Here is a 24897-nt window from a genome sequence, read left to right as displayed (position 1 = left end):
AGCAGTAATATATCAAGGGAGTTTTAGAATCATGCAGACCTTGATTTAATTCCCAGTTCTGCCTTTTATTCCCAATGTGACCCTGGTCAAATTGCTTACCTTTCCCAAATCTCAATTTTCTCATCTATAAAACCTAGTTCTTAGGATTGTTTTAAGGTTTGAGAGAATAAATTGATAACCCTGAACAGAACGCATGATACAGTGCTGTGAAATGTTTACTAACCTTCCTGAAGTTGACGGGGTTCCTCCTTAAAGTTGGGATATTAGTACTTAGTTCAGCCTTGTTGTAAAGATGAAGTGAGAGTAGAGGGATGCCTGGGTGGCTCGGTTGAGTGGTCAACTCTTGATTTTGGCTCAGGTCATGACCTCATGGTTTGTGAGCTCAAGTCCCACATCGGGCTCTGCACTAATTGTAGAGCCTGCTTGAAATTCTCTCTCTCCCTCTCTTTCTCTGTCCTTCCCCCGCTCTCATGCTTGCTCGCTCTCTCTCTGTCTCAAAATAAGTAAACATTTTTAAAAAAAGATAAAATGAGAGTAGATAGGTAGCTGGCATGTAGATATTACATGTGCAATAAAGAACTGGAACAACTGGAATACTTGAGGCAATATTTCTTTTGGAGAAACAAATTGAAATACTACCCAAATCATACCAGCAACTAGTCAGTGCTATTTCAGCAGTCTGTTTGTGTTACTCTTGCTGTGATGAGCTAAATATGTGCATTTCCATTTGTATTTTGCCGGTGATTCATTATTTCCTCAGTTTATCTCAAGGTCCAGGCCTTTCTTTTTTAAAAAAAATTTTTTTTTTCAACGTTTATTTATTTTTGGGGCAGAGAGAGACAGAGCATGAACGGGGGAGGGGCAGAGAGAGAGGGAGACACAGAATCGGAAACAGGCTCCAGGCTCTGAGCCATCAGCCCAGAGCCTGACGCGGGGCTCGAATTCACGGACCGCCAGATCGTGACCTGGCTGAAGTCGGATGCTTAACCGACTGCACCACCCAGGCGCCCCCAGGCCTTTCTTTTTTATGCATAATCATGTTCTAGTCATTCTCAAAGATGAGCTTAAATTTTACCATGGAGCTCTTATAAGTCACTCCACAGAAATGATTTGTCTCACTTCTAAATGCCATTATGACACGTAGCATGGACTTATACATAATATTTTTGCTCCCATTATCTGGCTGAAGTTGTATTCCTTCTTAAAGATTTTTTTTTTAGGTTATTTATTTTGAGACAGTGCACAAGCAGGGGAGGGGCAGACAGAGAAGGAGAGAGAGAGAATCCCAAGCAGTCTCTGCATTGTTAGCTCAGAGCCCAGTGTGGGGCTTGAACTCATGAACCGTGAGATCATGACTGGAGCTGAAGCCAAGAGTTGGACGCTTAACTGACTGAGCCACCCAGGTGCCCCATATTCCATTCCTTCTTAAAATCTTGTGTAGATGTCTTCCATGAAACCTTTCCTAACTCATACATCAAGTCTCTTCTGTACTTCTGTTATTGTACATCTTCTGTAGCACTTGTTGCACTTAGCACATTGTTACACTTTTGTCTACTTATAATGAACTGTGACTATCATAAGAACAGAGTATTTTGTTCTCTGTATTCCTATTTTATAGCACATGCCTGGCTCACCATGTAATAAATTGAGAGTTTGATGCATCAACCTTGTGTTGGTATTTTTCTTTTTCCAACCCCAAAAGGACTTGAGTGAGAAGTTCACTTTGGTGTCTCTGCGTGTGTTTTAAAATAAACAAACAAAGGGGTGCCTGGGTGGCTCAGTCATTTAAGTGTCCGACTTCGGCTCAGGTCATGATCTCACGGTTCGTGGGTTCGAGCCCTGCATCAGGCTCTGTGCTGACAGCTCAGAGCCTGGAGCTTGCTTTGGGTTCTGTGTGTCTCTCTCTCTCTGCCCCTCCCCCACTTGTGCTATGTCTCTGTGTCTCTCAAAGGTGAATAAATGTTAAAAAAAATATATATATATATAAAATTTACATACCATAAAATTCACAACTATCATCATTATTTAATTTCAGAACGTTTTCATCACCCCATAAGGAAACCCTATAGCATTAGCAGTCACTGTCCATTCTCCCCTATCTCCAGTTCCTGGCAGTCATAATCCATTTTCTGTCTCTCTGTGGATTTGCCTTTCCTAGACATTTTATATAAATGGAATCATACAATATGCAGACTATCGTGTCTGGCTTCTTTGACTTACCGTAGTATTTGCAAGGTTCATCTGTGTTGTAGCATTGTTATCAGTCCTTCATTTTTAGGGCTGAATTATACCCCACTGTATGGATATACCACATTTTGTTTATTCATTGGTTGAAAGACGCTTGGGTTGTTTCCACTTTTGGGCTGTTGTGAATAAAGATTGCCATAGAAGTTCATGTGTAGGCACAAGTTCTCATTTCTTTTAGGTGTATTCCTAGAATGGAATTGCTAGGTCCTATGATAATGTAATGTTTAACTTTTTGAGTAACTACCAGATTTTTTTTCAGAACATCTGCACCTACCAGCAGTGTATGTGGGTTCCAGTTTCTCCATATCCTCATAACACTTGTTACTGTCCTTTTTGTTTATAGCCATACCTGGTGGGTGTTAAGTGGTATCGCATTGTGGTTTTGATTTGCATTTTCCTAATGACTAATGATGATGGAGCACCTTTTCATGTGCTTATTGGCCATTGGTGTATGTTTCTTTGGAGAAATGCCTATATAAATCCTTTGACATTTTAAAAATTGGTTATTTGTCTCTTTATATTTTAATTATAAGAGTTCTCTGTATATTTTGGATATTAGTCTCTCATCAGATACATGATTCTCTGAGTTTTTGGATCTATTTGCCTATAATTCACTGCCTACCTCATACATCAATATGATACAGTGGAACTAGAGGTCCTGAAAGAGCATATGTTGATTGAAGGAACTGCCATACTACAGGTAGCACTGTTCTAGAGGTCTTGGGTTACAAGAAAGATAGTGAGCATTTGACTGGGGACTAGAGAAATTTGAGTTTTAGTCCTAGCATTGCCATTCTCCCCTATAAAAGTGAATGATTTGAACTAGGTAGTATTTAAGGTCTCCACTAACGTTGTTTGAGTTGATAAGGTCCTTGGAGACACATATATTATAGGTCAGATTATACCCCATCTCATTTGTTGTTACCAATAGAACTCTTGTGCATGCTGCTACTTTTGCTAGAAAACTTTTAATTTTTTTCTCTCCAACCCTGGCTTTCTTTAAAACTAGTCATAATTGGGGCGCCTGCGTGGCTCAGTCGGTTAAGCATCTGACTTTGGCTCAGGTCATGATCTCACGGTTCGTGAGTTGGAGCCCCGCGTCGGGCCCTGTGCTGACAGCTCAGAGCCTGGAGCCTGTTTCAGATTCTGTGTCTCCCTCTCTCTCTCTGACCCTCCCTCATTCATGCTCTGTCTCTCTCTGTCTCAAAAGTAAATAAACGTTAAAAAAAAATAAAAAAAAAATAAATAAAACTAGTCATAATAAATTCTGACCAGCTCCAGTCATATGAATAAACCTGGATTTTTATTAAAGAATTTATAGCTATATGGGAGCCTGGGTGGTCAGTCGGTTAAGCGTCTGACTTTCACTCAGGTTATGATCTTGCAGCTCATCAGTTCGAGCCCCATGTCGGGCTCTGTGCTGACAGCACGCGCATGCTCTGTCTCTCTCTCTCTCAAAAATAAAATAAAAACGTTAAAAAAATAAAGAAAAAAGAATTTATACCTAAAAGGGACCTTTAAGGATGTTTTAATCAAGTGTTCGCTATTACAAGTGATTAATTAGAGGCATACAAAATTTAAGGTCATTGATTTAACATTGCATTTGCTTAGTGTCTGCTGTGTTCCTTACTTAGGCTGTGTAGTTAGTGGCAGAATTGAGGTGGAACTGAGGTGTCCTGTACTCTCAGTTCACTATTTCCAGTATAGCATTTTGCCATGGGTTACTTAGAGTCTGGTTAAGAAGTAGTATCAGGAATTTGCCAGTGTTTCAATGAAGGGTTGCAATAATTTGCCTCCAAGTGGAATTGACATATCTGTTACATATTTTAGGTATAAATTGATGGATAGTTTTAATTTTTAATCATTTCTCTTTCCTTCAGGGACCAATTTTCAGCCTTAGAAAGTTATATGTGGCTCTAAGTTTTCCAGTTGGCTACCTGTGATTTATTATAACACCAGTGATATTGCACTGACTCAGCCCATGGTCTCCCTGGTCACTGACTCCTGATTTATACTGGCACTGTGCCTATTCTTGACCACTTCTCTGTTAATGTGGTTTTTCTAATTTCTTCAGTAGAATATGCAACTTCATTGGATTCTCTTAAAAAATCTCAAAAGTCTCTAACCTTGCCCCATAAATAGGTACTGTGTGGACTAATGGAACTATTTGAATAGGAGAATAGTGTATTCCCAAGGAGTCTGCAGTTATTTATGTGCAATATCAAAACCTAGAAAACACTTAAAAATGAAAAACAAAGGGGTGCTTATGTGGCTCAGTTGCTTAAGCATCTGACTATTTGGGCTCAGGTCATGATCTCACAGGTTTGTGAGTTTGAGCCCCACACCCATCTCTGCATGCTGACTGAGTGGAGCCTGCTTGGGATTCTTTCTCCCTCCCTCCCTGCCTCCCTCCCTCCCTCCCTTCCTCTGCCCCTCCCCCCCTTCCTCTGCCCCTCCCCCCTCCCTTCCTCTGCCCCTCCCCCACCCAATTCTCTTGTGCATGTGTGCTGTCTCTCTCTCTCTCTCTCTCTCTCTCTCTCTCTCTCTAATAAACTTAAAAAAAAGAAAAAACTGATTCACTTCATAGCAAAATCTGACCTGAATTTAAGTGAGACTTTTTTTTAAAGGCTTAATTTTTTTGTAACGTTTATTTATTATTGAGAGATGGAGAGAGACAGAGCATGAGCATGGGGGTGATGGCAGAGAGAGGGGGAGACACAGAATCTGAAGCAGGCTCCAGGCTCCGAGCTGTCAGCACAGAGCCCGATGCGGGGCTCGAACCCACAAACCGCGAGACCATGACCTGAGCTGAAGTTGGACACTTAACTGAGCCACCCAGGCGCCTCTAAAGTGAGGCTATTTATAATGTGTGTGTGTTGGGGGTGGGGGGTGTATGTTTATGTATTTTGAGGATGGGGAAGGGGCAGAGAGGAGAGAGAGAATCCCAAGCAGGCTCTGTGCTGTCAACACAGAGGGGCTTGAATTCATGAACTGTGAGATCATGACCTTAGCCGAAACCAAGAGTTGGATGCTTAACCGACTGAGCCACCCAGGTGCCCCAATATATGTTTTTTTTTTTAAAGTAAACTCTGCCCGTAGTGCCCAGTGTGGGGCTTAAACTCACAACCCTGAGATCAAGAGTCACATGGTGTACTAACTGAGCCAGCCAGGCACCCCATGATTATTTCTGTCTTTAAATTGTGGAAATAATTGATGTGTTTGCCTACTGGGTATTGTCCTAGTCCCTATTATCTTTCCAAATTAAAAAAAAAATTATGACTTCCAAAATATATTTAGCCGAAAACAAGGGGCTATGGATCTGTATTTGTTTTGTTGTTGATAGTTCCTTGTTACATGGATTCTTGTTGAGATAAACCCAAGGGAGTTGAGTTTTTGTATTGGGCCTTCATTGGACAGCTGATTTCCATACTGTTCTTTGTTTTTCAAAAGGACATTGCTGTGCCACCTATTTATTAATATTGGGGAAGGAGTTTTCTCTCGCTCTTTAAAAGAGTTGAGAATTGGGGCGCCTGGGTGGCTCAGCCGGTTAAGTGTCTGACTTCAGCTCAGGTCACGATCTCATGGTCTGTGAGTTCGAGCCCCACGTCGGGCTCTGGGCTGATGGCTCAGAGCCTGGAGCCTGCTTCGGATTCTGTCTCCCTCTCTCTCTGCCCCTCCCCCATTCATGCTCTGTCTCTCTCTGTCTCAAAAATAAATAAACATTAAAAAAAAAAAAGAATTTTTTATGGTTTCTTTCTTTTCCTCTTCAATTATTGTTTTTGAAAATTTGTAAACCTAAACGATTGTGTGAATAGTATTATGAACACTCATATACCTTTCACTACATCGGTGGTTCTCAAAGGGTTATTTATATATCCCTGGGGGTCCCCAAGACCTTTTAAGGGAATCTGCAAGGTTAGAACTATATTCATAATAATAATTCTAAGTTATCATTTGCCTATTTCACTCTGGTGACGTTTGTATTGATGATGCAAAAGCAGTCAATTGTGCTGTTGGTGTCTTAGCACAAATCAAGGTAGTGGTATCAAACTGTATTAGTAATAATTGTTTGCAGCACACTTGCAGTAAAACAAAATTTCTAGTTTCATTTGAGAATGTCCTTGGGGCACCTGGCTGGTTCAGTCAGTAGAAATGCGACTCTTGATCTCAGAATTGTAAGTTTGAGCTCCATGTTGGGTGCAGAGATTAGTGAAAAATAAAATCTAAAAAAAAAAAAGTCCTTGAAGCAGTAAAAGTTACTAATTTTATTAAATTTTGATTCTTTTTTTTTAAATATTTTTTTAACGTTTATTTATTTTTGAGACAGAGAGAGACAGCATGAATGGGGAGGGGCAGAGAGAGAGGGAGACACAGAATCGGAAGCAGGCTCCAGGCTCTGAGCCATCAGCCCAGAGCCCGATGCGGGGCTCGAACTCATAGACCGTGAGATCATGACCTGAGCTGAAGTCGGCGCTTAACCGACTGAGCCACCCAGGCGCCCCTTAAATTTCGATTCTTGAATACACATCTTTTTAGTGTTCCATTTGATGAAATGGGGAGTTCTATGAAATATTTCTGCATATCAGGATATAGCGTTTATTTGAGGATAAACACTGGTTTATTGTTTGAGTTGCAACTAAACTAACCTCTTCTTTCATGACATCATTTTTACTTGAAAGAATGAGTGACACACTGGTTACTCAGTTTTGGGTATTTGGGAGACATTTTTTGGAAATGAATGAAATTAAGTTTGTCACTTCAGGGAAAACAACTGACAATATCTATTGCCAGTGATAAAACTCAGACTTTAAAGCAAAAGTTAGAATTTTGTGTTACTTACATCTTTCACTATGAGCTTGTCAACTTCCCAATACTCAAGTCTTTTTTGACGAGTTTGGAGTTTGGTGGCAATAGTAACGATAGTGAATTTTTGAGATTATATAATGGAATGTGTCAGTATTTAAGAAGATCTGCCTGTTAACTTAGTGAACTAGTATTTGCCAAATTATCAAGGCATGATTTTATAAAATCACACTTGGGTAAAGATCTATTCACAGTGCAAAATAGACCAATGGATTTTAATATAACAGAGTATGAAAAATTGATGTGGCTTCAGATTCCACCTTACAACTGACCTGTGAGAAACTACTACTTGTCAAGTTATGGTGGTATCTTATATGGTATCATATAAGAATATCTCTAATCCTCTTAAAAGGCTATTAAGACATTCCTTTTTCAAGTGCATATTGTGTAAAGTTGTATTTTCTTCTCATACTTCAAACAAAATACAATGTTATAATGCATGGACGCAGAAGCAGGTATGGTACTGCAACAACAGATGTTAAAGAGATTTGCCAAAGTGCAAAAACCAATGCCACTCTTCTCATTAAAGTTTTTGGTTTTGGAGAATTACTTTTCATAAAAATATGTTACTTAGGGTAACCTATAATGAGTTTATATAATTTGAAAATTAATACATTTTAAAATTTTCTCTGTTTTCTTATATGGCGAATACAGATAGATATAACTCATACACACAAAAGGCCTTTGGGGGTCTTCAGTAATTTTTTTATTTTTATTTTTATTTTGGAGAGAGCACAAGAGAGCAAGGGAGAGGGGCAGAGGGAGAGAGAGAATCCCATGCTGAGCACGGAGCCCAGTGCGGGGCTCAGTCTCACAACCTTGGGATCATGATTCAAGCCACAATCAAGAGTCAGATGCTCAACAGACTGAGCCACCTAGGCCTCCCTTTCAGTAATTTTTAAGAGTGCAAAGGAGTCCTGAGATCAAAAAGTTTGAGAACTACTGGCCCAGGTTCATGATTAATATTTAAGTCATATTTGCTTTTTCCATTTGTTCAATTTGTTTTTCTGAAACTTTTGAAAGCAAGTTGCAAACATCATAATCTGTACCCCTATATAATTCTGCGTTCAACATTGATACACCAGTGTTTAATGTTAGTTCATGTTCAGATATCCCAGTTGTTTCAGAAGTGTTCTTTATAGCTTCCCCTCCCTTTTAGAATCCACTTCAAGGATTTCTTGTTACATTTGGTCCACGTGTCCCTTTTAATCTAGAGCAGGGATTGGCAAATTTTTTTCTGTAAAGGACCACATAGTAAATATTTTTTGGCTTTGTGGGCCATACTATTTCTTTAAGAGGAAAGCACCCATAGATAGTGTGTAAATGAATGGGTATGGCTGTACTCCAGTAAAACTTTAGTTTGAAGATCCCTTACCTAGAAAATCTCTACTCTTTGTGTATGTGCGTGTCTTTAATAACACTTTCTCTTTTGAAGAGTCTAGGCCAGTTGTAATGTCCTATAAGTTGGATTTGTTTAATTGTTCTCTCATGCTTAGATATAGGGTAAACGCTGTGAAGTTCTCCTTGTATCATATTGAGAGACATATGATGTTAGTCTGCTCCATTATTGTTGATGGTAAAATTTCACCTCTTCATTAAAAAGGTACTTACTCCCCTTTGTAAGTAATCTGTGGGGTGAGTTTGAGACATTGTGAATATCTTATTCTCCTACCAGATGTTTTTTTAGCATACACTGATGATCCTTGCCTGAATCAGTTATTACATTGGTGGTGTTGGTATAGTTCTTAACATCTACTTAACAATAGCAATAAAAAAGCAAATTATATTTTTAGAATAGTACTCCTGAGCTTATTTAGAAAGCCCTATTAATATATATTGTTACTGTGCTCTGTAGTTTAGTTTCCCATTGTAGACTCTCTCCCTGGGAGTGTGAGGCTGAAAGATTGGGTCTGCATGTGTTGCACTGAACAGCTGCCCTCTAGAAGCAGGGTTCCAAAATATGGTGTCTTCTTCTGAGCCCAAGTCTGCTTAAGAAAGGACCTGGCCTATTCCGGACTGGAAGTCGTCTTTACCATGGCTAGTTTTATCTGTTCCTTACCCGTGTTATCAATATTTCTTCTGCTTTACTGTTTCAATTTGTGGATCCTATAGTATTGTCTGGATCAATTTTTGCCTAATTATATGTTAAAGGCTGTGCTGAAAACCAAGTAGTTACAGCTTAGAAAAATGTATGTATTTAATTTTTTAAGAGGGACATTTCCCCTACTACCTTCTTATGAAAAATTTTGAAACTTACTGAAGAAAACTAAAACACCTTGTAGCTGGATTCAGTAATTGTGAACTTTTTGCCTTATTGTACTTATGTAGTTTATATGTATATCTATATATACGTATCCATTTTTTCTTAACTGTTTGAAAACCTGCAGACATGTAACCCCCTAGAATAAAGGCACTCTACTAGATAACTACCATATTGTTATATCACACCAGAAAAATTATGTTCTTAATATATCAGTTCATATTCACATGTTTCCAGATTTCTCAAGATTGTCTTTTATAGTTGTTTTTTCAGAAATACTCTCTTGAAGAATGGTAATAGATGAGAGATGGACATACAGTTGAGCAGTGAAGTGCTTTGTGTGGTTTGTGATACAGAAATAACTATAAGTTTATATGGTGCTCTGCAGGTAGCTGCACTTTCTCTCTCAAAAATAAATAAACATTTAAAAAAAAATTTTTTTTAATAAACCTTAGGATCTCTGTACTTGTAGTTTCCTCTGCCTTCCCCCAGATCTTCCCATAGCTATTATCTCCTCACGACTTGTCAAGTTCAGTGTCACTTCCTCACAAATGCTTCCCCTGACAATGCTAGCTAAAGCTATACTCTTCACTTCCTATTACTACCTACTGTATCAAACTTCTATTTTCTCTATCTGAAATCATTCTGTTGATATGCTGATATGTGGTCTCTCTTGACTAGCATGTAAGCTCCACGCAGGCAAGAATTTTGTCAGTGTTGTTGAGCACTGTATCCCAATGCCGAGAATACTACCCGGCATACAGAAAATAGTCCATAAATATTACCCCAAAAAAGTGTTTGTTTCCTCTCACCTAATACTATAGTCCTCCACAAGAGCATAAATACTGTTTCCTATTTCATCTCCCACAACACCTAACAGACTAAATATACTGAAATGCACTGAAATCAATGTTCAGTTATAATCTTCTGACACACACTTCCAATTACAACTTTAATAAATTCAACAAATATTAAGTAGCTACTATAAGCCAGGCACTAGGCTAGGCATCATTCTAATTTCTTATGTTTTCAATTTATCATGTGCATGGATATCCTGAAAGTTCCAACACTCCACTATAAGCTAAAGAAGCCCTGAACCTCCTCCCCTACAATCAGATGACTTAATTTTATTGACCAATGAAATGCAAGTGGGCTAGGGGCAGAGAGAGAGGGAGACACAGAATCTGAAGGAGGCTCCAGGCTCCGAGCTGTCAGCACAGAGCCCAACGTGGGGCTCGAACTCACAAGCTGTGAGATCATGACCTGAGCTGAATTTGGGTGCTCAACTGACTGAGCCACCCAGGCACCCCCACAGATCCTAAGGTTTTGATGAGCTGGCTGTTGTGAGGACTCAAGGAGGCCAATATGTATGGAGGAGCAGAGTGAGAAGGATCAGAGAGAGTGGCAGAAGAATATGACAGGAGATGAAGCAGGACAGGAAGGCAGTGACCAAGTTGTGTAAGGTTTTTATTTATTTTAAGTGATTGGAAACCATTGAGAAATACAAACTGTACTCCATCAAATGTCTGAAGGATTCAGATCATTGGTAAAGAGCTCAGTTTTAACTATAACTTGGTGTATCCTGAGGCTACTCCCCTCTCCTTTCCTCTTGCTTTTTTCCTTAAACAGGTCTTTACTGAATAACTGTTATATTCATAACATAGTACTGGTGGGAGTATAAAGGAAAGACAAATCTATACTAACCCTAAGGACTTTTACATAATAGTTGGAGTAATATCGTCTAAACACACAAAAAAATGAGTGTATTGGATAAGAGAACACTACCTCCATCTTGGTAGTACATGCTTATATGCTAGATGGCAGTTCAAGAAGGGAAGAATTTTTTTTTTTTTAATGTTTATTTTTGAGAGAGAGAGCAGGGGGCAGAGAGGTAGGGAGGGAGGGAGGGAGGGAGGGAGGGAGGGAGAGAGAGAGAGAGAGAGAGAGAGAGAGAGAGAGAGAGAGAGAGAATGAGAATCCCAAGCAGGCTCCATGCTATCAGCGCAGAGCCTGATGCAGGGCTCCAACTCACAAACCGTGAGATCATGACCTGAGCCGAAATCAAGAGTCAGACACTTAACTGACTGAGCCATCCAGGCGCCCGAAGAGGGGAAGAATTAATGAGTAGGTGGGTATGGAAGAGTTCCACTGAAGAGGACATGACATTGAATTGTTTCTTGAACAGATTTGATGAGATGGAAGAGATGGCAGCCATTCCGGGCAGGGAGATGTCCAGGCAAAGGTATTGCATGAAGGAATTTGTCCTCAGGAAATAATGAGTAGGTCTGTCTGTCTGGGGAAAGAAAAAGATAATGGCTGACATGCCTGGGCCTTGAGTGACAATCTGAGGAATTTAGACTTTAGTCTGTAGTTGTAATGGGTGCTCCTCATATATTCTTATTTGTGCATTTGTCTCTGGTATTCTGAATCTGTTAATCAACTAATACTTATTGCTATTATGTGCATTGTATTTGAAATTCTAACAGCATTGATCACTTGCAGATGTGAAATTGTGATTCTGGCACATGGTTTGTATGCAGATACAGAAACATGCAGAAAACATAGTAGACAAGGAAAACACATTCTTTTTTTCTTTAAGTTTATTTATTTATTTTTGAGAGAGAAAGAGGGAGAGGGGGAGAGCGAGCATGAGCAGTGGAAGGGCAGAGAGAGAGGGAGAGAGAGAATCCCAAGCAGGCCCCGTGCTGTCGGCACAGAGCCTGATGAGGGGCTTGATCTCACAAATCATGAGATTATGACCTGAAACCAAAATCAAGAGTTGGATGCTTAACTGACTGAGCCACCCAGGTGTCCCGAAAACAAATTCTTCTAAGTGATCTTCCTTCCTTGGGAAAGTTTGATGGGGTGGGAGTTGTATCACTAGTAGGTGCTGAGTAGTTGGAGGATTTTGTTATAGAGAGATGGATTGGGGGAAAATGTTGAAACTATAAGAAAGGCTATGCTGATTTAGAATGTGTTGCAAGATTCTAAATCTCGTCATCTTTATAATCTGGATTTTGATAAGGCAGTGGTCACTTATGTTTAAAGGTTGAAAGTAAGAGAATGTGAGCTTTACTGGTGAGATTTTCTTATTTTGATCATTACTTAAAATGCAACTACCTACACATACAATCCCAGTAGCTCCTTAACTAATTAACTCACTCTCTGTTTCACCTACCCAAACCACACTGGTTTAAGAAAGATTTGATCATTTCTTACAATCTCATCAATGTCATTGATAAATACTTTATTGTGTTAATTAGGACTCATGTCATGTAGTCTTTTATTTAAGATTATTGAGAGTTTTTTTCTGCATTCTGCTTATTTTCTATTTAGCTTATGGAGGACTAAGCCATATAGGTTTATGCTGATAGTGTTTATTGGCTGTCCCTAAGAGTCAGAGCTTTTATAGCTGGAAGAAATCATCTGGATTCTTGTTTTAATCACCCTGGTTTATAGATCTGACTTATCCGAATGGGTAAGTGCCTTAGCACGAAAGGAAGGAATTATCTGGATATAGAGGAACCCAGGATTCCCTTCCCTCTCCCCTCTATACCTTATGGTGGGATCATTCATGGTTCTTCTCAAAACAAAACAACATATTGATGTTTATATCCCAGTTCTCTGCCATTGAGAGACTTAATAATGCAGTTGGATAAATAGGACTTAATACATAAAAAGATTAATAATGGGTAAGCCACATCCTTTCCTTTTTTTAAAAAAATTATTTATTTTTTAATTTCCATCCAAGTTAGCATATTGTGCAACAGTGATTTCAGGAGTAGATTCCTTAATGCCCTTTACCTATTTAGCCCATCTCCCCTCCCACAACCCCTCCTGTAACCTTCTGTTTGTTCTCTATATTTAAGAGTCTCTTATGTTTTTTTCCCCCTCCCCTGTTTTTATATTATTTTTTCTTCCCTTCCCTTATGTTCATCTGTTTTGTGTCTTAAATTCCTCAAATGAGTAAAGTCATATGATACTTGTCTTTCTCTAACTTCGCTTAGCATAATACCCTCTAGTTCCATCCTTGTAACTGCAAATGGCAAGATTTCATTCTTTCTGACTGCCGAATACTACTTCATTGTGTGTGTGTGTGTGTGCGTGTGTGTGTGCGTGTGTGTGTGTGTGTGTGCGCGTGTGTGCGTGTGTGTGTATACACACACCACATCTTCTTTATCCATTCTTCTGTCGATAGACATTTGGACTCTTTCCATACTTTGGCTATTATTGATAGTGCTGCTGTAAACATTGGGGTGCATATGCCCCTTTGAAACAGCACACCAGAATCCCTTGGATAGGATACCTAGTAGTGTAATTGCTGGGTCATAGGGTAATTTTATTTTTAATTTTTTTGAGGAACCTCCTTCCAGAGTGGCTGCACCAGTTTGCATTCCCATCAGCAGTGTAAAGGAAATCCTCTTTCTCTGCATCCTCGCCAATATCTGTTGTTGCCTGAGTTGTTAATGTTAGCCATTCTGACAGGTGTAAGAGCATAGCTCATGGTGGTTTTGATTTGTATTTCCCTGATGATGAGTGATGTTGAGCATTTTTTCATGTGTCAGTTGGCCATCTGGATGTTGTCTTTGGAGAAGTGTCTATTCATGTCTTTTGCCCTTTTCTTCACTGGATTATTGTTTTTTTGGGTGTTGAGTTTGATAGGTTCTTTATAGATTTTGGAGGAAGTTTATTTTATAACTTCACCTATTTTCCCACCCTTCTCCCCTCTGTTAACCAATCACTAGTTTGTTGTCTGTATTTATGAATCTGTTTCACTTTTTGTCGTTTGTTTTATTTTTTGGATTCCATATATAAGTGAAATCACATGGTATTTGTCTTTCTCTGACTTACTTAGCATAGTACTCTCTAGGTCATATCCTTCTTTTCTTAAAGTTTAGGACTAGTTGGAGTTTAGTGCTCCTACATGTAGTGGAACTTTTAATAATGCTGGCCTTATAGATGGCATCTTATATCAGATTTTTATTCTGCTATCAAGGTTCACATTACACTAATAATTATCTCTGTATAATGCTTTATACTTTATGAAGTATTTTTATAAGCATTATCACATTCAAATTTTAGTGCACCACTGTTGGGTGGCTCTTTTATAGCTGAAACTTGAACTCAGATTTTACTTCATGTCCTCCTAATGTACTAAACAACACTGCTTCTGTGATTTCACTTGCTTTATATCCAGATTTCCATAGTAATGAATTATGTTTTGATAGGTTCCATTTTGGAATAACCTCAAAAATTTTTTAAACTGGAAAAGCTATGTTTTCCATTACTTATTATTCAAAGGGAGTTGAATGAACTTTTTTTTTTTTTTTTACACTAAAGTTGGACTGAAGAATTTGTTCTTAGGCAGCTTCTTGAGTTTGAGTTAGAGTTAACATATCCTATTTAACTATTATGAATTCAGGAAACATTTATCAAATGTTGTGCCAGGCTTAGTGCAGGGGATGGGAGATGGGGGGAGCCTTAGGAATGAAAGTGTTAAAATGAAAAAAGAGCAAGAATTTGAAGTCAGGTAGACCTGAATTCAGATCCCAGTGTGCTATGTATTTATTAGTTGCAAATTATTTAACTCCTTGGAGCTTCAAATTCCTAATCTATAAAATGGGGATAATAATACCTATTTTGTAGGATTGTTTTAAAGATTAGGGTGACGTATATGAAGCACTTAGTATAGTATGTGTTTTATAAGTCATTGCCCCTAAGCGAATGAATTGACAGATGTATGTGGTGAGAGTTAGCTGCGTCTTGACAGGAAGTGTTTGGCTGACCTAATGCAGAATCGGGTGAAGGGATTTTTGGCTGCCAATGTAGTATGTTCTGCTTTTGTTGAAACTTGCAGCTCTCACACTGGTGTTTGCCAGCATTGCATTTAACTTCTCACATAGTAGAAGCCAAGTCATTCCTGTGGAGTATAAGTCATTTGGAAACATCTGTGGGCTGGACCTTTAAACCTGTATTGCAGTTCAGTTAGGGGGAAAAAAAATCTCATGTTATCATAGGGGAGTCAAAATCATGTGGTACGGAACCTCTCTGAGTTGGCACCTAGATTCAGCTTCCTGAATGATGTAGTCATCTAAAGGATGACACTGGTGACAGTGCATATGCTAGGCAAACTGAATGGAATGAAAGACTGAGAACTTATTTTGTTTTCTGAAATGGTGCTTTATTAATTTGTAAACATTTATTAAGCACCTGCTATGTACCAGATATGTTCTGGGTGCTAGGAATATAGTGTTAGTGTTGGGAAGTCCCCTCCCCTTTTTAAAAATTATTTTTCAGTGTTTGTTTATTTTTGGGAGAGAGAAAGAGAGACAGAGCACAACTGGGGGGAGAAGCAGAGAAAGAGGGAGACACAGAATCTGAAGCAGGCTCCAGGCTCTGAGCTGTCAGCACAGAGCCCAATGTGAGGCTTGAACCCACAGACTGTGAGATCATGACCTGAGCCGAAGTCAGACGCTTAAACTGAACGACCCAGGTGTCCCAGGAAAGCCCCTTTTCTAATAGAGCTCATGTTCTAGTAGGGGAGAGTGTAAGTAAATATAAAATATAATGAATCTCAGGTAATGTTAAGTACCATGAAGAGAAATAAATCAGGAGAAGCAAGAACTAAGTTAAGGAAGGGATGCTTATTTTTAGAGAGGATCTCACTTTAGATAGAATGGAATGGAAGACTTTTCTGAGACGTAATAATAACACAGCCCAGAATGAAACCACTGAGTGACCATGCAAGAAAAGGAGCCCAACCAGTGTGTTTGAGTAACCTTTAGAAGAGTCTTTGGTATGAGAAGTGGAGGTAGCACTGACTTCAAAAGTTGCTTTATGGGAATGCAAGCTGGTGCAGCCACTCTGGAAAACAGTCTGGAGGTTCCTTGAAAAACTAAAAATAGAACTACCCTACGACCCAGCAATTGCACTACTAGGCATTTATCCACGGGATACAGGTGTGCTGTTTCGAAGGGAAACATGCACCCCCGTGTTTACAGCAGCACTATCAACAATAGCCAAAGTATGGAAAGAACCCAAATGTCCATCGACGGATGAATGGATAAAAAAGATGTGGGATATGTGTGTATATATACACACACACACACACACACACACACACACACACACACACACACAATGGAGTATTACTCGGCAATCAAAAAGAATGAAATCTTGCCATTTGCAATTACGTGGATGGAACTGGAGGGTATTATGCTAAGTGAAATTAGTCAGAGAAAGACAAATATCATATGACTTCACTCATATGAGGACTTTAAGAGACAAAACAGATGAACATAAGGGAAGGGAAACAAAAATAATATAAAAACAAGGAGGGGGACAAAACAGAAGAAACTCATAAATATGGAGAACAAACTGAGGGTTACTGGAGGGGATGTGGGAGGGGGGATGGGCTAAATGGGTAAGGGGCACTAAGGAATCCAGTCCTGAAATCATTGTTGCACTAAAAGCTAACTAATTTGGAGGGGTGCCTGGGTGGCTCAGTCGGTTAAGCAGCTGACTTCGGCCCAGGTCATGATCTCGCGGTCTGTGAGTTCGAGCCCCGCGTCGGGCTCTGTGCTGACAGCTCAGAGCCTGGAGCCTGTTTTGGATTCTGTGTCTCCCTCTCTCTGATCCTCCCCGGTTCATGCTCTGTCTCTCCCTGTCTCAAAAATAAATAAAACGTTAAAAAAAAAAATTAAAAAAAAAAAAAAAAAGCTAACTAATTTGGATGTAAATTAAAAAAAAAAGATTAAAAAAAAGCATTGTTAAAAAAAAAGTTGCTTTAGGAGGTGGAAGGGAGGATTACCTAGTTTAAAGTGCTTGAAAAACATTAAAAAAAAAAGGGGGGCCGCCTGGGTGGCTCAGTCAGTTGGGCGTCCAACTTCAGCTCAGGTCATGATCTCACAGTCCGTGAGTTTGAGCCCCGCGTCAGGCTCTGTGCTGACAGCTCAGAACCTGGAGCCTGCTTCTGATTCTGTGTCTCCCTCTCTCTCTGCCCTTCCCCTGTTCATGCTCTGTCTCTGTCTCAAAAATAAATAAAAACATTTAAAAAAAAAAAAAAAGTAAAGTGCTTGAAATCAGCCCATTGATTCTCAGTATGGGAGGGAATTGACCTGGCATCTTTGGAACACATACTGTAGGTTACACCACCCAGAAAATGTACATTTAGGTGTCCTGGAGACCTAACAATGTCCTTTTTCATCATGGTTTTTTAAGAAGCATAGTCTTTGGACCTTCTGTATCAGAATACAAATGCAAATCTATGGACTCCACAACAGATCCAGTTAATGAGAATATTCAAGGATGGTGCCTGGGAATCTGCAGTTTGAACAAGTAATTCCATATCCATAATGAGGTTTGAAAATTACTGTTTGTAATCTTGTTGATAGAAATCGTCTTTATCCCAGGCTTAGTGGGTTGGGCAGGCAAGTACTTGCTTATTTAAAATTCATTACTTTTCATAATTTACATTGGAGCTTGCATTTCCTCTTGCATCAGTTCAGTTGTTGTCTTTAATCTCTGATATACTGGAGCCTCTCTCTCTCTCTCTCTCTATATATATATATTTTTTTTAGCGTTTATTTATTTTTGAGACAGAGAGAGACAAAGCATGAACGGGGGAGGGTCAGAGAGAGGGAGACACAGAATCCGAAACAGGCTCCAGGCTCCGAGCTGTCAGCACAGAGCCCGACACGGGGCTTGAACTCATGGACTGCGAGATCATGACCTGGGCCGAAGTCGGCCGCCCAACCGACTGAGCCACCCAGGCGCCCCTGTAGCCTTTATATTAAGATGTGTTGTTGATGAGTCAGCAGAAAACCAAATTCTGGTCTTCTCTGCTTATATTATATGGCATTTTCACCATCAGCCACATCTCTGGGAAGGAGCAGTCTCTGAAAGAATGTGGCATTGGCTATGTAGACTTAGATGCTATAGAAAAAGCTTGCTTATGCTCAATTGGTTTTTTCTTTTTTTTTTGGTTTTCTACTAATTGAAACGTCTAGTTATTTACTTGTGACTAGATTTTTAAATTTTTTAATAGGTCTTTTAACATGCAAAATGCTAAATCAAAGAAAAAATAGAGAATGAAGATAATGAGAAAGTGTTTAGTATATTTAGTGGTAGACAATAAATATTCAGTTTGATTTCACTGGAGAGGATGGAAACAATCAGTAGTGGCAGATTTAAACCATCTGTAGATGGTCAGACCAGATCCTTAAAGGCGTCACAGCCAACATTCTAGTGGGCACACTGTTAAAGCCAGTATGCACTCTTTCCCCCATGTTTAATTTTAGTGGTACCATTGATGTTCACTGTCAGGTTATGGGAAGGCTAGAGTAGCTAGGAAGCCTATTTGCCAGGGCCAGGCTGGTGGCCAAACTTATGACTTTTGTACCTTGCCTTTTGGGTACTATCATGGCTAGTGTCTTCCTTTATTAGGGGCCTCTTGCAAAGAGATTGAGCCTTTTAGAACTTGAAAGGGCCTTAGAATGAATGAAAGTCTTTATTTTTTTATTTTACTATTAAACCAAGATTCAGATAATTGAGATTTTCTCCAAGACCTAGATACTAGACACTAGAATATGAAGTCTAGTAATGTAGTTTCCTTCATTAGGGTCATCCAGTTGAGTCATCTTTTTAAAACATATCCCTTCCCCCAAGGGTTGTTATCTTTCTGCTTAAGGGTTCTTGTAGTCATTTTATCTTAGCAGTTGGTTGTTTTTGACTTTGCCTGACCCGTGATTGGGAGGCCTGGTTAAGGTGTGAGTGGGAATTTATATCTTGCTTCATAGTAAAAATTATGTAACGTTCAAGAGAAAAGCTTTTGAGGGGCACCTGGGTTGCTCAGTCTGTTAAGCATCCTACTCTTGATTTTGGCTTAGGTCATGATCTCATGGTCGTGAGATCCAGCACCGTGTCAGACTCTGCCTGGGCATGGAGGCTGCTTGAGATTCTCTCCCTCAGTCCCTCCTCTGTGTTCTCTCTCTCTCTCTCTCTCTCTCTCTCTCTCTCTCTCTCTCTCTTTCTCTCAAAATAGAAAAGCTCCTAAAATTAAGGCATATGGAGGAACAGAAACAGCCCCTGAGGCACACTACAAAGCAACAGAGGAGGAGGAGAGTTCACGGAGTTGATCTCTGCTTGGAACCATGTATTCATTTTCCTTTCCCTCCCTTTCTTTAGCTCCTGGACTTCCATAAACTCAGTCTTATGAAGAGGAATGGTGTGGCTTAAGAGGTTTGAGTTGGGATTCTGGACACCTAGCTTTTAGGTCCAGTTTTGCTCCAAGCCTCCATTTTCCTCTCTTTGGATCTTATTTTCCCCATCTTTAAAATGAAAGGCTGGATTATTGATCCTCAAAGATCTTTTTAGCTCTGATATTCTTTGATTTCATGAATCCTGAAAGGTTCTGATGCTCTGATGAAGGGCCACAGCTTCAGTTTGCTCTGACACAGTATAGATGCTGCATTGGAACTTTACCACAGTGTACCTTGCGTAGTCTCAGGCTAATTTTTCTTTTTCAGGAGGAATATTTCTGAGAGTCTGGATTCTATAGATAAGTGAGTTTTGTTTTTGTTTTTATTTTTAAAGAGAATGTGAAAGGTTAAAAATAAGAGTGAAAGAAGACTTTAAAGTTGGATCTGTGGAGAATATATAAATGTGTATCTCAAGTAACTGTTGTGGAATAACAGATGCTTTGTTCAGTCTGTGTAGGGTGGCATAGTATTGTGGCCTTCTCTTGATGCTGTTGCAGAGAACAAGGGGCTATAAGGAAGTTCAAAGTCCACATAGTTTCCACCTTTGGAAAAGGTGTGCCCGCTTACCTCAGGACCCAACAGGTGGGAGAGCTACTGAGGACACGGTTTCTAGCTTCCTTAGAACTCCCACTCCTGGTGGAATGATTTGAGCCCCTCAGCTCTGTGGGACCAGAAAATCTGCACTTGAAGCTTGGCTTGTTTGGCTTAAATGATGGGAGTTTGTTCCCCCTGAAAATGTCACTGCAACCCCAGGACAGCTTAATGATTCTTGTAGGTTACTCAGAACTCATTGGGTACGATTCTGTCCCAGAGCAGGCTTGATGGCTGTGTTGTAAGGAGATAAGGCCAGATACAGTCTGGCTCTTTACTGGAAACCATTCACCTTCGTGCGTTATTCTTCTCAGTGGGTGGGGTTCCCTCCATTCCTGCCTGAATGAAAAGCCTTTAGCTGACTTCCTGATCATGCCCTGTCTTGTCCTTCATTTTTTCGTTGCTTTTCATTATTATTTGCTGCAGCTCAACCCATCTTCTAGTTGTGGCTTTACACAAGGCAGGAGCCTCTAACCTTTGTAAATGTTTGTAACTGGAAAGAAACTAAAAGTTTGAGTTAGGAGAAAGGAGTTTAGGTCTCTTATGCTGTGTTCACGGGATTAGGGTGAGGAGTTGGGAAGGTTGGAGAGGTGAGGAGACTTGATCCAAGAAAACACTCTAGATGAAGATGAAGGAGTTGAGGAAATGGAAGTTTGGGTTGCTGACAGGGCAGAAAAAACTTGAGGAATGCTCAAGTTTGATAAATAGGTTATTTTTAGTTGCAGAAAAAGAGTAGTCTCACCAGCATAGTGGAATCTTGCAGTCATGTTTGTAACTTAAACTAATCAGTTTAGGCTATGCCAGAAAAGTGTCAGGTGACATGCTAATTTCCTCCAACTTTTAGTTCTGTCTGGCTTAACTCCAACAGTCCTATGGCCTGCAGGGCCTCAGGGCATGTGAGTGGAGGGTAATTGGGGGGAGGGGGCCAGCTGCTGCTGTTTGAGATGCTCCTCAAGGCGAAAGAACCTGTGTGCTAGGCCCCTGTTCTGATGCATGCACTGGGGCTCTAGGTCTCTGGTGCTTAAATCCAGAGTGTTCCCTTGTGGGACCCCAGCATGACCTTGGGTGGAACTGCCTTAGAATCTGATTTGCTATTTTTCCAATTAACTCTGTGTTCTGTGCCCATCTTTCTTTGTCCTTGGTCCTTGAGTTTTAATGAATGTTAAGCTCCTAGTTAACATTATTCAGCACACTTTGATTTAGTTTCCACTAAAATGTGTGCCTGGCATTACTGTGGTGCCAAGTGCCCTTTGATCTTTGTTTCTTAGAGACTCTAGATTCTATATGTGTTGTTCTGTTGAAGAATGTCAACTTGTTAATTAAAGTATTTTAATTTTTAATTTTGGGAAAGACTTTATATCAATTACTAGGACAGAAAAACATGTTTAGTGGTGTGATTTGGGGTACTATGTACTTTTTTATAGGAGCTGGACCTTCCTAACTGGAAGATATGACCTTTGCCTTTGTAAGAATTTACAGTGGTGTGGAGAAAATGATAGTACAAATTATTGAAGAAAATACTGAAGCAAGTACAGACTGAATCATCTGTGCATAACGAATACCCTGAGTGCTGCAGAGTTCTCTGGTCAGTAAGTAGGGTTTAGAGCTTGCTTGTTGGAGCAAGTTTTAGTCTTGTTTCTTTTTAGCTTTATACACAAAGAGGTTAAACAGCAACTTTTGAGTGTGGGTTTCTGTAGTCTTGGGATTTTTCTCCCTGTGCTGGTCTTATTTTTTGCTTAAAACATAATAAAAGTAATCTGTGTAACTGAGTCTCATGGGTACAAGGAAAACCCAAGAGGTAGTTAGCTTAATAAAAGCAGCTAGTGAACTGATGGATCCATCTTATTTGGGGAGGCTGGGGGAATAGAACTGGTGATGTTTCTCCTGGGTGCTGAAGAAAGGGGCTGCCTACGAAAGCCTTTCTTTAGAAGCTTTCAGCTTGCCTTAGAGTAGCAAATTATTTAAAATACGAGCCTCCGTTTCCTCACATTTTAAAATGGGTTTGATAGTATCTCCTCATAGAGTTGTGAGAATTGAGTGGATGGGAGTGAAAGTGATTTGAAGTATGAAATAATGTGTAAGCATTAGATATTATTATTCATTATATTATTTAGGGAGGAGGAGCCATGGACTTTTGAGGCCTCTGGCAGGACATCTTTGGGGAGCCTTTCTGATGATTTTGGGCATCCTGGAATCTGGACTTCTTTTAGTTGGTGTTAGTAAAGAAAATAATATTACTCAATGTTATTTAAAGGTATACATGTGGGAGATGGATTGTTCTTTTTTATGTATACATACCTATACTTATAAGAATATAAATAGAAGCACTCCTCATAGTGTTCAGCTATGTAGCCATTGAACATTTACCGAACTATTACTGTGTGCCAAGTTCTATTCATGTGCTTGGATTTGGAGATGAAATACATAATCTTGGCCTTTTAAGAGCTCACAGTTTGGTGGGGGGATATAAAGAAGTAGATAATTACAATACAGGATGGTAAGTGCTGTCTGTGTTAGAGGGAAACCTACGGTCTTTTAAAAGGGCCTGTTCTTACTTGATTCCTCTCACCTTCTTCTCCAGACTTTGTTTAAAAGCTGTACGAGATCATAGGGAGGCCTGGAGAGATAAAGCAGTTTGACTAAGGTCATACCCATAGCTCGTTGGTGGTAAAGCTAGAATTAAAATGAGTTGTCATATTCAGTCTTTTGCAGCTTTGTTCTTAGCTCCATCAGCACTGACCTCAACTTTTCCTCCCTTGCCCTAGATTCCTACTCGTTTCAAAGGGATAACTCTCTCCCTCCTCTCTGCTCCACCATCTTTTCAAGCTTCAGTTCTTATTACCTTATCTCACAGGTACTATTGAACTGGAAGTAGGAAGACTTGGGAGGCTTAACTTTGAGCTTGCTGAGGTAGAATGGTTCTTTGTATTGGCTGCACATTAGAATTGCTTACAGAGCTTTTATAAAATACTGATACCTAGGATTCTGATTTTTACTCCCATTATTTGTTCATTATTGAGATATAGCTACAGTAAATTATCCAGATTTTTCAGTAAAATACTCAATGAATTTTTATGTATGTATGCTGTCATGTAAAGACTACTCACATCAAGATATGCATCAGGTCAAGATAGAGAACATTTCCAGAATTCCAGAAGGCTCCCTCGTGCTTCTTCCTCATCGGTACTGGCTACCCAAGTAACTAGTTATTCTGACTTCTATCTCCATTGATAAGTTTTGTCTATTTTTGAGTTGCATGTAATAGAACATAAATAGCCTCAGCTGCATGAACTATTTTGGGTCTGGCTGCTTTTGTTTAACATTGTGTCTGGATATTCATCCATGTTGTATGTAGCAGTATGTAATGGTTCATTGTTTGGATGTATCACAGTTATTTATTCTACTGTTGATGGACATTTGGGATCTTACCAGTTTTGGCTATATGACAAAGCTGCCATGGACACTCTTAGTCTTATGTATATCTTTTGGTGAACATATGCACTCATTTCTCTTGGGTGTATACCTAGGAATAAGATTCTGGGTCATATGTTTAGCTCTGGTAGATATTGCTAGAGTTTGGTTGTACTAGGTGGTAGTATTAAAATTTTTTTTATTATGAAAAATTTCGGGGCGCCTGAGTGGCTCAGTTGGTTAAGCGTCCGACTTTGGCTCAGGTCATGATCTCACAGTCCATGAGTTCGAGCCCCGCGTTGGGCTCTGGGCTGACAGCTCAGAGCCTGGAGCCTGTTTCAGATTCTGTGTTTCCCTCTCTCTCCGCCCCTCCCTCATTCATGCTCTGTCTCAAAAATAAATAAAAAAAGAAAAAAAATTCAAACATTCACAAAAGGAGAGAGGCTAATACAGTGAACCTACATATATTTATATTCAGTAATTTTCAAGATTTTGCTACATTTCCTTCAGTTCTTTTTAATGTGTTGAAGAATTTTAAACCAAATCCCAGAAATCATATCATTTTATACCTACACACTTTTTTATGCATCTTTAAATACATTTTCTCACATAACCATAATGCTATTATCAAATTTAAGAAAATTAACAAAACCTTAATAACATCTAGATAGGATCATAATCAGATTTCCTTGATTGTCTAAAAAATGTCTTTGCAGTTACTTTGTTAGGGTAAGGATCTGACCAGAACCCATACAGTACATTAAGTTGTTATGTTTCCTAAGTTTCTTTGTATTTCAAGTCCTTCCCTTGCTCCCACTTTTTCATATCATTGACTCATTGTAGAAATTCAGTCATTTATCAGATAAATGGTATTTTTGAAAGCTCCTAGGTTTTTCCAATAATTAGCGTTGAAAACCTCCAGGAGTGTAAATCTTAGGACTGTTCTTTTAAAGAGAGAGTGAAAGGTAGGGGCTAGAATATAAATATAGTATGAGTGATTGAAGCTATCATAACAGATTAGAGCGTGGACCTCTTATACAATAGAACTGGGATATGGTAGTAGCAGTGGTGGTGTGCCCAGAGAAAGAGTGTGGGAACTAGTCACGAAGTTCTCTTTTGTCTATCCCAGTTTCACTTTGTTGTGTGAATTTTCTTGTTTAGTAGGAACTTCAAAGGTTGATTCTCTAATCTAAGAATCAGAGACTCTGACAAGAAAAAGCAGATATGATTTCTTTCCTGTTGAAGTTACTTTCTTGCAGAACTATT

At 39.4% G+C, this 24897-nt stretch overlaps 1 protein-coding gene across 9 annotated transcripts in view; it reads left to right on the top strand.

The window, feature by feature from the left end:
* Window positions 1-24897, top strand: part of LUZP1 (leucine zipper protein 1) — a 105349-nt gene that overhangs the window by 29629 nt on the left and 50823 nt on the right. The window contains exon 2 of one of the 9 annotated variants that reach the window (XM_045035275.1): window positions 21645-21805. The exons of 7 other annotated variants lie outside the window; for them this stretch is intronic. The gene's annotated coding sequence lies outside the window, so the exon portion shown is untranslated. Of the gene's footprint in view, window positions 1-21644; window positions 21810-24897 lie in introns of all 9 variants that reach the window. One more of the 9 variants, XM_045035276.1, reaches the window with a different exon arrangement.

The sequence above is a fragment of the Felis catus genome, chromosome C1, assembly GCF_018350175.1.
Source record: "Felis catus isolate Fca126 chromosome C1, F.catus_Fca126_mat1.0, whole genome shotgun sequence".
Classification (NCBI taxonomy): Eukaryota; Metazoa; Chordata; class Mammalia; order Carnivora; family Felidae; genus Felis; species Felis catus.
This window is presented reverse-complemented; position numbering and strand designations above follow the sequence as displayed.